A 14,033-nucleotide genomic window follows, 5' to 3' on the forward strand; every position below is an offset into this window, starting at 1 on the left:
AAGTAGTCTCTATCTCTCCCTTTTGCGCATTTTAGTAGGCCTATTTCCTAAGCTAATAGCCCTGATTCTCTTAAGTTATCTTTCATAAGTGGTATCTCTCTCTATAAATCAAATTGTCTTGATCTTTCTTAAGTGGTCTTTCTCTCTCCTACGCTAATTGCCGTGGTTTTGTTAAGTGGTCTCTCTCTCTCTTCGCTAATTGCCCTAATTTTCTTAAGTGACCTTTCTTAAGTGATTTCTTGATTTTCTTAAGTGATCTTTCTTCTTAAGTGGTCTTTCTCTCACTCTCTCCCTATTAAAAAATAATTGCCTTTATTTTATTTGATTTTCTTAAGAGGTCTCTTGATTTTCTTAAGTGATCTTTTCTTTGCTTAAGTGACCTTTCTTCTTAAACGATCTTTCTTAAGTGATATTTCTTTTAAAGTGACCTTTTTTAAGTGATCATTCTTCTTGAGTGATCTTTTTTTCTTCTTGAGTGATCTTTCTTCTTAAGTGATCTTTCTTAAGTGCTCTATCTCTCCCTCTATCTCTCTCTTTCTCTCTTTCTCTCTCGCATTTAGTAACTCTTTCCTAAACTAGTTTCTCTGATTTTCTTAAGTGATGATCTTTCTTAAGTGGTCTCTTTCTTTTTATTAAGTGATCTTTCTTAAGTGACCTCTCTCAAATGATCTTTCGTAAGTGGTTTCTCTATCTCTCTCTTGGTTTCTCTCTTTTTCTCTCTTTTTCTCTCTCTCAAGTGATATTTCGTAAGTGGTCTCTTTCTCAAGTGATCTTTCATTAAAAATAACCTTAAGAAAACATACTTATCATAAATGGTCAAATAGTTTAGTAAACCTTTTCCTAAGCTAATTGCAATTTCTTAATCAATTGCTATAATTTCTTAAGTACAATGTTCTCTCTCTCTCTCTCTCTCTCTCTCTCTCTCTCATTTTAGTAAGCCTTTTCCTAGGCAAATTGTGTTTTCCGAAGCTAATTGCCCTAACTTTCTTATGCAATCTTTCTTAAGTGGTCTCTCTCATAGTCTCTCTCTATCTCTCCCTGTCATTGTCCCACTCCTAAGCCAATTGCCCTGATTTTCTTAAGTGGTCTCTTGATTTTTTTTATGTGATCTTTCTTTTTTTAAGTGATCCTTATTTTAAAGTAATCTTTCTTAAGTGACTTTTCTTTTCGTAAATGATCTTTTTTAAGTAATCTTTCTATCTCGGGTGTGAGTATTATGTAGCGTAAGTGTATGTATGCTATTAATCAGTGTAGTTATTGTTATTGCTATATTATACTTTAAATATTATACAAATTTTAAAAGATAATTTTGGTAAATAATAATATGTCTTGGAAAATATATTACTTTTACAAATATATTAGTATTAATAAAAGGATATTTTTTTTGTGGTTTTGCTGATATTAAAAGTATTAATTAAATATAATTTATATCCAAATTGTTTTTATGCTTTTGTTGATATTATAAAGTCAATTCATGTTACCTTTCCCTTATCCTTTTATCACTTGATGTAAAGTTTTTCCTATCTCTTCTTCCCTTATTGTTGTTGTGTACCTTCTATTTTCCTAAGCTAATTGCCCTATATATTTCCCTTAAAGTGGTCTTTCTCTTTCTTAAGCTAATTGCCCTAATTTTCTTAAGTGATCTTTCGTAAGTGGCATCTCTCTCTCTCTCTCTCTCTCTCTCTCTCTCTCTCTCTCTCTCTCTCTCTCTCTCTCTCTCTCTCTCTCCCCCCTCTCTCTCTCTCTCTCTCTCTCTCTCCCCCCTCTCTCTCTCTCTTAACTAATTGACTTGTGTTTCTTAAATGATCTTTTTAAAGTGGTCTCTCTCTCCTAAGATTTTTCCATGATTTTCTTAAGTGATCTTTTTAAAGTGGTCTCTCTCTCCTAAGATTTTTCCATGATTTTCTTAAGTGATTTTTTAAGTGGTCTCTCTCTCTCTCTCTCTCTCGCACGCATTTTAGTAAGCCTTTTTCCTTAGCTGATTGCCCTGACTTTCTTCAGTGATCTTTCATAAGTGGTCTCTCTATCTCTTTCCTAAGCTAATTTCCTTGATTTTTTAAGTGAGCCTTCTTAAGTGATCTTTCACTCTCCTAGTTTAATAGCCCTGATTTTTCTTAAGTGATATTTGGTAAGTGGTCTCTATCTCTCTTTTCTTCCTAAGATAATTTTCCCGATTTTCTTAAATGATCTATGTTTCTTAAGTGATCTTTCTTAAGTGGTCTCTTTTTCACTCCCTCCCTATTCTAAGCTAATCGCCTTGCCTTAAGTGATCTTTCTTAAGTAGTCTCTTGATTTTCTTAGGGGATCTTTCTTTTCTTAAGTTACTTTTCTTCTTAAGTGATCTTTCTTCTTAATTGTTCTTTCTTCATAATTGATCTTTCTTAGGTGATCTTTCTTCTTGAGTGATTTTTCTTTCTTCTTCAGTGGTAATTCTTCTTGAGTGATCTTTATTAAGTGTTCTCCTTATGTCTCTCTCTCTCTCTCTCTCTCTCTCTCTCTCGATCTCTCTCTCTCTCTCGATCTCTCTGGGGTTTAGTAACTCTTTTTTCCTAATATTTTCTTAAGTGATCTTTCTTAAGTGGTATCTCTATTTTTGATAAATGATCTTTCTTAATTAATTCCTCTCAAATGATCTTTATTAAGTGGTCTCACTCTCTCTCTCTCTCCCCCTAAGATAATTGTCTTTTTCTAAGCTGATTGACCTGATTTTCTTAAGTTATCTTTCTTTAGCTGTCTCTCTTTCTTTCCCTCTTTCTCGCATTTTACTGTAAGCCTTTTCCTAAGCTAATTGTGTTTTCCTAAGTTAATTGCTTTGATTTTGTTAAGTGATATTTATCTCTTTATTCTAAGCTAATTGCCTTGTATTTTTTATGTGATCTTTCTTAATTGGTCTTTCATCTCTCCAAAGCCAATTGATCCTATTTTCATAAGTGATTTTTCTTAAGTGGCCATTTACTCTTTTTCTCTCTTAAGATAATTGCAATGATTTTCTTAAGTGATCTTTCTTGTTTTGTGTCTCTTTCTCTCTCGCATTTTAGTAAGCCTTTTTCCCAAGCTAATTGCCCTAGTTTTCTTAGGCGATATTTCTTAAGTGGTCTCTCTCATTTACTCTTTCTTTCTCTCCCTTTCTTAAGCTAATTGTCTTAATTTATCTCCTAAGCTGATTGCCTTGATTTTCTTAAGTGATCTCTTGATTTTCTTAAGTGGCTTTTTGTTTAAGTGATTTTTCTTAAGTGATCTATCTTCTTGAGCAATTTTTTTTTCCTTGAGTGATTTTTATTCTCAAGTGATCTATTTAAAGTGTTTTCTCTTTTTCTTTCAAACATTTCAGTAACTCTTTTTCCAAAGCTAATTTCTCTTATTTTCTTAACTGATACGTTTTAAGTGGTCTCCCTTTTTTGTTAAGTAATCTTTTGTAGGCTCTCTGAAATGATTTTTCTTTACTGGTCTCTCTCTCTATCTCTCTCCCTATCCTCTTGGCTCGTTTCTATCTCTCTCTCTCTTTCTCTATCCCAACCCCTCTATCTCTCTTTCTCACCCCTTTATCTCTCTCTCTTTCATCCCATTCGCTCCCTCCCTCTTTTCCTCCCTTTCCTCCTCCTATGTCCTCCCTCTTTTCCTCTATTTCTGATCTTCTCCTCATCATACTCCCTCCTTCTTATCCTCTCTCTCTCTCTCTATTTCTCCCGCTCTCCTCCTCTTCCTTCCACTCCCTTCTTCTCTTTCTCTCCTCCTCCTCCATCCATCCTTCTTCCATTCTTTCTCTTTAAAGCTATCTATTACTATGGTTATATAACATTTAAAAAAACATTTACTTGTGAATCTAGCACAATTCTACTATAAGGTTGAACGGTTTATGCTAAAAGTGCTACAAATTAGTTACCATTTCCATAATTGTCACAAAACCACATTGGTTAATGAATAACATTTATTGAAAGAATTAAAGTTTTTCCGAATCTAATTGTTGATATTTATTCCCTCTTTCTTGGTTACTCTATTTCTCTATCCCTTTAGCTTTCATTTTCTTTCATTTATGTTTTATAATTTTGAGCAATTTATAAAGTTTCTAAAATGTATTTTCATTTCCTTAATTACACTCTTAAAAGTTTTTCTCTTTCCTTCCTTTCTTTATTTCCTTAAACTCTCTCTCTTTCTCTCTCTCTATGTCTCTTTCTTGGTCTCTCTTTCCCTCTTCTCCTTCCTCCTTTTTAATGGCCTCTCTTCTCTCTCTCTCTCTCTCTCTCTCTCTCTCTCTCTCTCTCTCTCTCTCTCTCTCTCTCTCTCTCTCTCTATCTCTTGTTTGTAGAATGTCATGACTTATAGGGTAATACCAAAAGCAATTGTAAAAATATCAAAAGTATATGTCACGATGTAAATAAATACTAATATCATATACATACAATCTCCAAAGTGAAACGCATTAAGAAATTTTATTGGACATTTTCCTATATCCAAAGCATATGTAAGATTCGTGGTTGTGATCATGTTTCGTAATTTAGGGTGTTATTAACATGATGATTAAGGGATCTTATTTGTGTGGTAGTCACTAACTTGTTTTAAAGTTTTTCCTATCTATTCTTCCTTCATATATACCCTCTCCCTTATATTTCTTTCATTCTCATCTTATCTCATTTCCCTTTTCTATTCATTCTTGCTTTCTTTCACCTTCTTGTTCCTTTTATCCTCCTCCTATCCACTTTTCTTGTGTAGTTTGAGCAGTTTAGTAAGCCTCCCTCGCTCTCTCTCTCTTTCTCTCCCGTCCCTTCTCTTTTTCTCTCCCGACTCATCTTTCTCTTTATCACTTTATCTCTCTCCCCTGTCCATCTTTCTCTTAATTTCTGTATTTCTTTCTTTTCCGACTCTTATTTCTTTCTTTTTCTCCCAACCTCTATCTCTCTCTTTATCCCTCTCCTCCTGGCTTATCTCTATCTCTCTTTTTCTCTATCCCGACCCCTCTCTTTTCTCTTTCTCACCTTTCTTTCTCTTTAGATCTATCTCTTTCTTTCTCGTCCCACTCCCTCCCAAATATGAGATTTACAAATACCTTCATCTGATGAGTAGCGCAAATGAGGCAAGATTAATAGAAGGGCTTAGGTGAAGATATTGACAACTTTGACAAGGATGTATTAGGGACACATTTCCTCTCAAGAGGAACTGGTTCAGCCTTAATTGATACTACATCCGGAGCAATTTCTGTGCAGGAGGTGGAGGCCGAGGCAAAGCTTCCGTTGATCCATTACCATTTTGGAACAACTCTTCTCATGCCAAAGAAAAGTCAAGAATCAGGAGTGGACACCGTCCTAATCAAACCAGAAACACAAGTTTAATTCAAATTAAATGTTTCAAAGCAAATACCTTTGCTCTAAAAATTCTTGCAACAATATCTAGCCTATTTTGTTTTTCTTCTCCAACAGCCTACAAATTGAATTGATTGACAAACCAACTGAGATTTACAACTACCTTCATCTGATGAGTAGCGCAAATGAGGTAAGATTGATAGAAGGGGCTCAGGTGAAGATATTGACAACTTTGACAAGGATGTACTCATGAAACAAGCTCTATCTCCCGAACAAGAAAACAAGGCTATCTTTGAAATCACTAATGATATGGGTTTACATTCTTAAATTCAAGGCTGATACTTTTTTTACCTCAACAGAAAATGGGCAAATATGTAAATGAGGCAAGATTGATTGCTTGTGAACTACTACATTGAGCAAAAGACTTAGATGTTGTTACATCATTGAGTATTTTGTAAAAGTTGATTTGTGTATTATAATGTTATTTATATTAGACAATATTATAAATAATCCGTAAGACAATGTGTATATGTTTTTTGATTAGTTTGGTAAATGTAATATTTCCTTCTAAACTACAAACATATGGTTTTTAATTAGTAATGTGTCAAATGTATGTAATTAGTAGTGTAGGAAGGGTATAATTTTGCGTCAATCTAGTAATGAAATTGAACTTATGTAGATAGGTTTAGAGTTAAAAGATATCGAAAAAATTCCGGGACATTTAGTTTTCAAACTTAGATTGATGAAGTAAATTACAGTCTAATAATTTTAATGAAAGATAATAATTTTAATTTAAAGCGTTTGTCATTTTGCTATTTTTATAACTTTTTCCTTTCCAAAAAAAAATATAGAGTAGTAAATTTACAATGTTTTTTTTCTATTAAAATAAAAGTAAATTTAAAAAATATAAGCGTTGATGGCGCTCTTTCTCCAAAAAAAAAAAATAACAATAAAAAACATTTAAAAACTAATGGTTTGTTCTATGGTTAAATGAACATTTAAAAAAACATTTACTTGTGAATCTAGCACAATTCTACTATAAGGTTGAACATTTTCGTATTAATATTTAACATTTAATAGAGTTTTACAATAAATGGTATGTAAAATAATGGTAATTTAGTATTAACATTCAACATTTAATAAAGAGTTTTACAAGGTCACCATACAAAAACTAACTATTGAAAGAAGTGTGTTCTAAGAAAAAGACTATAAATCAATATACGCAAATGTAAAAGCATCACGCAGAGGCTCCGGAACAGATTTCAAGACTTGAGCAACATTTTGATTGCCATTGTGTTGTGTAGAAGATGAAGATGATCCTCTAAGCATTGAGCTTCCATTATTTGTAGAATTAGCACAAGGTTGAACAGTCTTGTCTGTTTTCAGGTTAACAGTGATCCTAATTGGATCCAGATCCTCCCTCACAACATCATGCAGATCTTCATCATCAACAATGGTGACCAAGTTATCGTATTCATCTAGATATGTCAAGGTAAAATTTGCACCCAATGGCAAGTTGAAGAGAGAGCAAATCTTCAACCTGAACTTCCATGTTTAGATCTAAGCGCTGACCCTTAACTGGAATATTAAAAAGCCTGAGTGTATCCTCATATTTCACCTAAAAAGTAATACACTAATACATAAGAAGAATATTCAGAGATAATGACATGAAAAACATCCAACACTGTCAGCAATCATTTACAATTCCTTAATTCACAATTAAAGTTGCAAAAATCACTGTCATAATATCAAGAATATTTACCATTGATCGAGAAAGGGTAACCTTAGAACATACAGTAAGAATAATAATTAATTTAAGAACCAGCTTTATTATTTTTTTGACGGGGTCTAAATCAATAAACATAGTAACATAGTACGGTATATGAATATCACATAATCTTATAAAATAATCACTTTCTTGATTGTGATGAATCTGATGATTGATGGTCTAAGATGTGGCCTCCATTAACTTAGACGAATAATACTGTAAAATTTTCAATGTACTTCATTATTTTGGCCAGGCCAAAAAATAAATGCTTACCACGGGGGAAATACTAGTTAATCTTCATGATCAACAAAAATTGTCAATCATAAGGGTGTAAATGAGATTTACATCATTAAATTAGGGATGGTATGGTAAATTTGCCATTGACAGTTGTCATTCTTGCCATATCACTACTCCAGCTCACAGTCACACAATTCACGTAGTTAACATAACATTTTCATCAACTTTCTCTCTCCTCACTCTTCTCAATCTCTCAACAATGGAGGTAACTTCCAAGAGAAGAGCTCACTCAATCGGCGATCGATGTGATGTCAAACGTGAAAGCACTCCACCACCATCACAACGACCACAACCATCATCACAACCACTGTCATGTATATTTCATCTCCTCTCTTTGCCATCGACGACCTCACTTCTACCATTAACGACCCATCTTCGAAAATCAAGCTCAATGGAGGGAGCTTGAATGGAGGACATGGTCACCCCTACCCTTAGGGGTTGACCATGCCATTAATTTCACCCTTTATTCATAGGGTTTTCGTTTAAGATTGGGGAAGGTGGGTGGATTTTGGGGAATCATCAATGGTGGTGTCGGGAAAGCTTCGAAGGTTCTGTAGATGGGGAAGCTAGCTTCAATGGTGGAATGGAGGTTGATGAAGCTTTAATGGAGCAAGAAAGAGTACGAAGCTTTTCAATGGTTAACCCAATTGCGGTTACGGCGTCAAATAAAATGATGTTTCATCTTGCCGATTCATCAAGTGGGGGTCACAAAAGCTGAGGTGGAGATTATGATTGACAAATTTTGTCAATCATGAAGATTAACTGGGCAAGCCCCCTTACCACATATTGAAATAATTTTATAGCTGCGTCCATAATTTGTTTGTTTTGTCAATTTAGACAACTGTATTTGAAAGAAGCACACTCTTACAAAATATAATATAGGCTATATATTGGGTTGAATATAATGTAAGATTGATTATAAATTTATTATTAGTTGATTTAGAGGACGGCTTATTACTTCGTCATAAAAATCATTAATCAATAAAGAAGAGGAGGAGGGCACACCATTACATTTCTAACATTGACTATTTCTGTTTAGTAATGGTAATGGATAACCTCACCTCAATCATTATAGGCCATTAATTATGTGTCAAAACAAAAGATAGAGATATTGAAATATTCAACTGTTTGGTAGTTACCCAAATACTATGTCAAAATAAGAGTATGATCCAATCATCTACTCCAGTACAATATTCTAGTTATCATAAGAAAGAATTATGGTCTTATCTGGGAATAAGAAGAACTGTCTGCAGGAGAGTTTCTTGCCCAGTTTCCAAGACTGAATTGATCCACCTTTTGAGGCCTCAATATACACCATTGGTGCAATTTGCATCCAATGTTCCATTCTCCTAGAGCTTCAAATCTTTTTATCATTGCGTCTGTGCAATACAAATGTTCTACAGCCTCGTATAATATTTGGTTTCACAAACTGTTGTTACACCTGCAAAAAGATAATCGGAGACGATGATAATTCTTTTTTTTCTTCAAAACTCGTGAAATTTGCTTCAAATATCACATCTGATAAATGAGTCATAATTTTAAAGAGGGAATTATATACATTATATGGTGTATCTTATATGATCTAGAAACCTCTTAGAGGCAACTTCATATGGTAGTCTACCTCTGAGCTGCTCTTCATCATCAGTCCGCGTGATCACAAAAAAGCAACAACAGTCACTCACCTTTTCCACATTGTCTCACCTTCAATAAGAGAGCTTACAGGTATGATGCCAAGATAAGGCTCTCCCATCACACCCTAGAACCCAGCTCTCAGTAGTCAATCCTGATAAAATGGAAACAAGAAACAAATATAACAAAGCAGTGAGCAAAAAAAAAAAGTACAATTCCAACTTCGGCGCCTTTTTGGTGCAGCAGGCCACATGGTGCGACCTGCTGCCATGTCAGCGAAATAACGGAGTCCAATCGCGCATAACGGGATTGAACAACACGCGCTAGACATAATAAATGACTATAAGAAAGACGCGCACAAATCCCTAAAACCTAAAACCCAGAAAAAAACATTTATTGCGGCGAACTCATTTTTCCAGAAAAATCGATAAAAACGAAGAAAAATCGAGCCGAAAACTAGATCCATTATTATTCCAGAAATTGAAGAATAACAATGGAAGAAGAGTTCCAACAACTACCTGATTCGCAGGAATCAATAGAGATGGAGCAAATTGAGGATTCATTGATGAATCTCGAAATTCAAACTAATAATCAGGTATTGGATCTGGAAGATGAACACAGATACAAACAAATTGAAGTAATTGACGTCAACAATGACATACAAGGTAAAATCTACATTGTGTTTATTATTTAATAAGTAAAAAAATATGAATGAATAAGTAACTCTATTGAATTCTGTAAAATTTACAAGTATTAAGAAATTTTACTTGAAGAATCTTACAAGAAACCGTAATCCACTATAACAAGTAACCCCATATTATATCATTAATAACTATCAATAAGTAACTCTTCTTTCCAAAAAATATAACAAGTAACTCTACTTTAAAAACTTACAAGTAATGGCTGATTTTTTACATGGGAACATTGGATAACAAGTAATGTATTACTTGAAAAAGGTTACAAGTAACCCTAGTGTACTGTAACAAGTAACCCCATATAATGACATTAATAACAAACAACAGGTAACTATACTTTAAAAACTTTATAAGTAACCCTTATGTACTATAACAAGTAACTTCCTTTATAAGTAACCCTAGAGAAAAAAGTAACCCAACATTTTTATGTCATTAATAACTAACAACAAGTAACTTCCCTTTCAAAAAAATCTAACAAGTAACTCTACATTAATAAATAACAACAGGTAACTCTACTTTAAAAAACTTACAAGTAATTGTAGTGCTTTCTAACAAATAACCTCTAATTATATACAAGTAACCATTATAAAACAAGTAATCCATTACTTTAAAAACATTACAGGTAAAAATTAACAAGTAACTCTTAAAAATAACAAGTAACCCCTATAAAACTAACAAGTAACACCTGAAACTTAACAAAAATTAACAAGTAACTCATCTTTCAAAAAAATATAACAAGTAATCTCCATTAATAACTAACAACAGGTAACTATACTTTAAAAAACTAACAAGTAACCCTAGCGTTTTTTAACAAGTAACCTTAGATTATACATAAGTAACCATTGGAAAACAAGTAATCCACTTCTTTAAAAAAATTACAGGTAACTCTAGTGAACCATAACAAGTAAACTCATATTATACAATAAAAATTTTACAAACAACCCTAGATGTTATAACTCCTATTTATTGTGTCAATTTCAAGCTATATATTCCTAAATTCATTTTATAATTTGCAGAAATGAATACAAGTATTGCAGAAACAAGTCATAGCACATTGACAGAAGAAAGTGGAAATCAAGCTGAACTACAATTGGATGATTTTGCAGGAAGTCTACTAGGTTTTACAGCCTTAACTTTGGATGAAATATATGAGCAATATAGGCTTCATGCTATGGTTGTAGGATTTAGTATAAGACATTCAACAACAAGGTATACACAAGGGAAACACAGAGAAATTAAAGGAAAAGATTTTGTTTGTTCTAAAGAAGGATTCAGATGTGTACCAAAAGGTAAAAGAACACCCCTCCACCAAGTGAAAAAAAAAAAGAACACATCAAGTACCTAATACTAGGACTGGTTGCAATGCATTCATTAGAGCAAAAAAAAAACAAAGAAGGAACGTTTGTAGTTGAACAGCATGTTATAGCACATAACCATGAGTTGACAAGAAGTGTTTGGCAGAATTTACATAGATCAGAGAGAAAGATAACAGAAGAAAAAGCAAAAGCTATTGATTTAATGGCAGACAGTGGGTTAAGACCAGCAGATGCTTTTAGATTAATAAGTAGTGAAGCTGGTGGAGAAGAACTTGTAGGACACACTATAATGGATCATTACAATTACATTTCAAGGAAGAAAATGAAAGAAATTCAAGGAGGTGATGCATAAACAGTAATAGATAGATTATACAAAAGGCAAGCTGAAGATGATGATTTCTTCTTCAGGTAACTCCTACTTTTAATAATAATAAGTAAACTAAATTCTATTAATTTCTTTTACTTATAGCAGTAACTTCTATTACCAAAACAAGTAACTTCTGAATTTCTTTTTCAGATTTAAGTTAGGAGGTGGTGAAAATGAAAATAAACTCACTGCTATTTTTTGGAGAGATTCTGAAATGAATGAAGATTTTCAAATTTATGGAGATGTTTTTGTGTTTGATACCACATATAGGACAAACAAATACAACCTTATTTGTGCCCCTATTGTTGGTCTCAATAATCACTGGCTGAATGTAATGTTTGTATGTGCTTTTATTGCTGATGAGAAAATAGAAACTTTTGAGTGGGTGTTAGACACTTTTAAAAAGTCAATGGGAGGTAGTGAACCTGCTTCAATATTTACAGATCAAGACTTGGCAATGTCTAAAGCAATTGAATCGGTAATTTATGAATTAGCTTATAATTTCAGTAAGATCAACTCTTTAAAAAACAACAAAATTTTAACAGTATAATTTATTCACAATGTTGTAGGTCCTTCCTCACTCAAGACACAGATTATGTATTTGGCATCTTATAAAGAATGCTGTATCAAGATTTGGAGCACTGAAAAGAGATACCTCATTCAAAGATGCATTCAATAAATGTCTTTCAGGATGTGTGACAGAGGAAGAATTTCAGGTAACATTTATAACTATCTTCCTAATACAAGTAAGCTATCTTAATACAATATCCATATAACACATAATACAAGTAACCTCAATACAAGTTACCACATAATACAGGTAAATTCACTTGAAACTATAAAATACAAGTAACCTCAAACAAGTAAACATATAATACAACACATATAATACAAGTAATATAACTAGAAATTATATAATAGAAGTAACATCAATACAAGTAACTTCATTACAGGTAACCATATAATACAAGTAACTATTATAGGTAACATAATAAAAGTAACCATTATAATTAAGAGATTACGTGTAATGGTTTTATGGTTACTTGTATGATGTTATGTGTATTTGTATGATGTTAGGTGTATAGTTACTTGTATATTTTATAAGTAACACTTATAAATTTTTATAATGGTTTTATAATTACTTGAATAGTTTAGAAGTGACTATTATTTATAAATTTTAACAAGTAACCATAAATTTTAACAAGTAACTATTAATTATATATTTTTAACAAGTAACAACAATTTCACTTTTATTCTAAATCATTACTTATAAATCTGAATTTACAGAAATGCTGGGATTCTATGATTGTCAAATACAAACTTGAAAACAATAAATGGTTCAAAAGGTTGTATGGTTTGAGAGAAAAATGGTGTACAGCATTAAGTAAAGACTTTTTTTTTCTGCTGGTATACTATCATCACAAAGAAGTGAAAGTGCAAATAATGCAGTTGGGTTTAAGCCCAACAAAAACACAAGCCTCACAGATTTCTTCAAAATTTTCAATCAAACAGTGAAGAGGTGGAGAAAAAATGAGGTTGATGCTGATTTTAAATGTTCAAATTCCAACCCAACCTCAAGTATTCCTTTTATTGGATTACTTAAACATGCTTCAGAAGTGTACACTCAAACTATTTTCAGATATTTTGAAACAGAATTTATGTACTCAATTGGATGCATAACATATCATCATGCTACTGTGGGAGATTTTTACTTTTATCAGGTGCAGATTGAGTATGATGAAAGTAGCAGACAATATGTTACATTTAACAAAGCTGAAAATAAAATAGCATGTTCTTGCAAAAATTTTGAAGAAATTGGTTGGCTTTGTTATCATTGTATAAAGATTTTACATCATCATAATGTGACAAGAATTCCTAGCTTATACATTTCATCAAGATGGTCTAAAATGGCAAAAGCACATGTCTGGAAAAAGAAAGATGATGAAGCAGCAGAAAAAGAATCTCATTCAGACAAATTAATGCCTTGGCGTCACACAATGGCTAGAAGAAGCTACAATCTACTTTTACAATGTCAAGACCACAAAGAAACGCGAGAATTGGTTGAAGCACAGTTCAAAATGATAATAGAGAAGGCAGATGAATTCAAAAAGTAATTGCAAAAGAAGAAAGAGAAAGAAACTTAATCTGCTCAACAGGAAGCTACAAGTAATCCACAGAAGTCTTCAACTGATCAGCAACAGGCTTCACCAGATCACCAAAATGAAGAAGAAATCCCTGCAGTTATGGATCCAGAAAAAGCAAACACAAAGGGAAGAAGCAAAAGAATAAAAGGGCACTTTGAGAAAGGCAAACAACCTAAAGCAAAAAAAAAACAAAGGCTATGCAAGCTAAAGGAAATTCTAGAGAATTTGGAACAATAACTCCAGTTCAAAACCCAAAGTTATTTTAGATATTTTGAATTACTGATTTACATATTTTTATTTAATTTTTATATTATAGAAATTTTGAATTATTTATTAAATCTCATATTATGCAATATATATATATAACAAGTAACTATATTCCATCCTATTTTTATATAAATACAAGTAAACTATTAACAAAACTCTTACAAGAAACCTTACTCCCTAATAACTCATACAAGTAAACTCCCTAATAACTCATACAAGTAACTCCCTAATAACTCATACAAGTAACTCTCCT

General features: G+C 32.5%; 1 pseudogene; it reads left to right on the forward strand.

Annotated features, from left to right (window-relative positions):
• The first annotated feature begins 10,838 nt into the window (after positions 1-10,838).
• LOC145555736 (protein FAR1-RELATED SEQUENCE 5-like) lies at positions 10,839-13,779 on the forward strand (annotated as a pseudogene).
• The last annotated feature ends 254 nt before the right edge of the window (positions 13,780-14,033 follow it).

This window comes from Chenopodium album, chromosome 8 (genome assembly GCF_948465745.1).
Source record: "Chenopodium album chromosome 8, dcCheAlbu1.1, whole genome shotgun sequence".
Lineage (NCBI taxonomy): Eukaryota > Viridiplantae > Streptophyta > Magnoliopsida > Caryophyllales > Amaranthaceae > Chenopodium > Chenopodium album.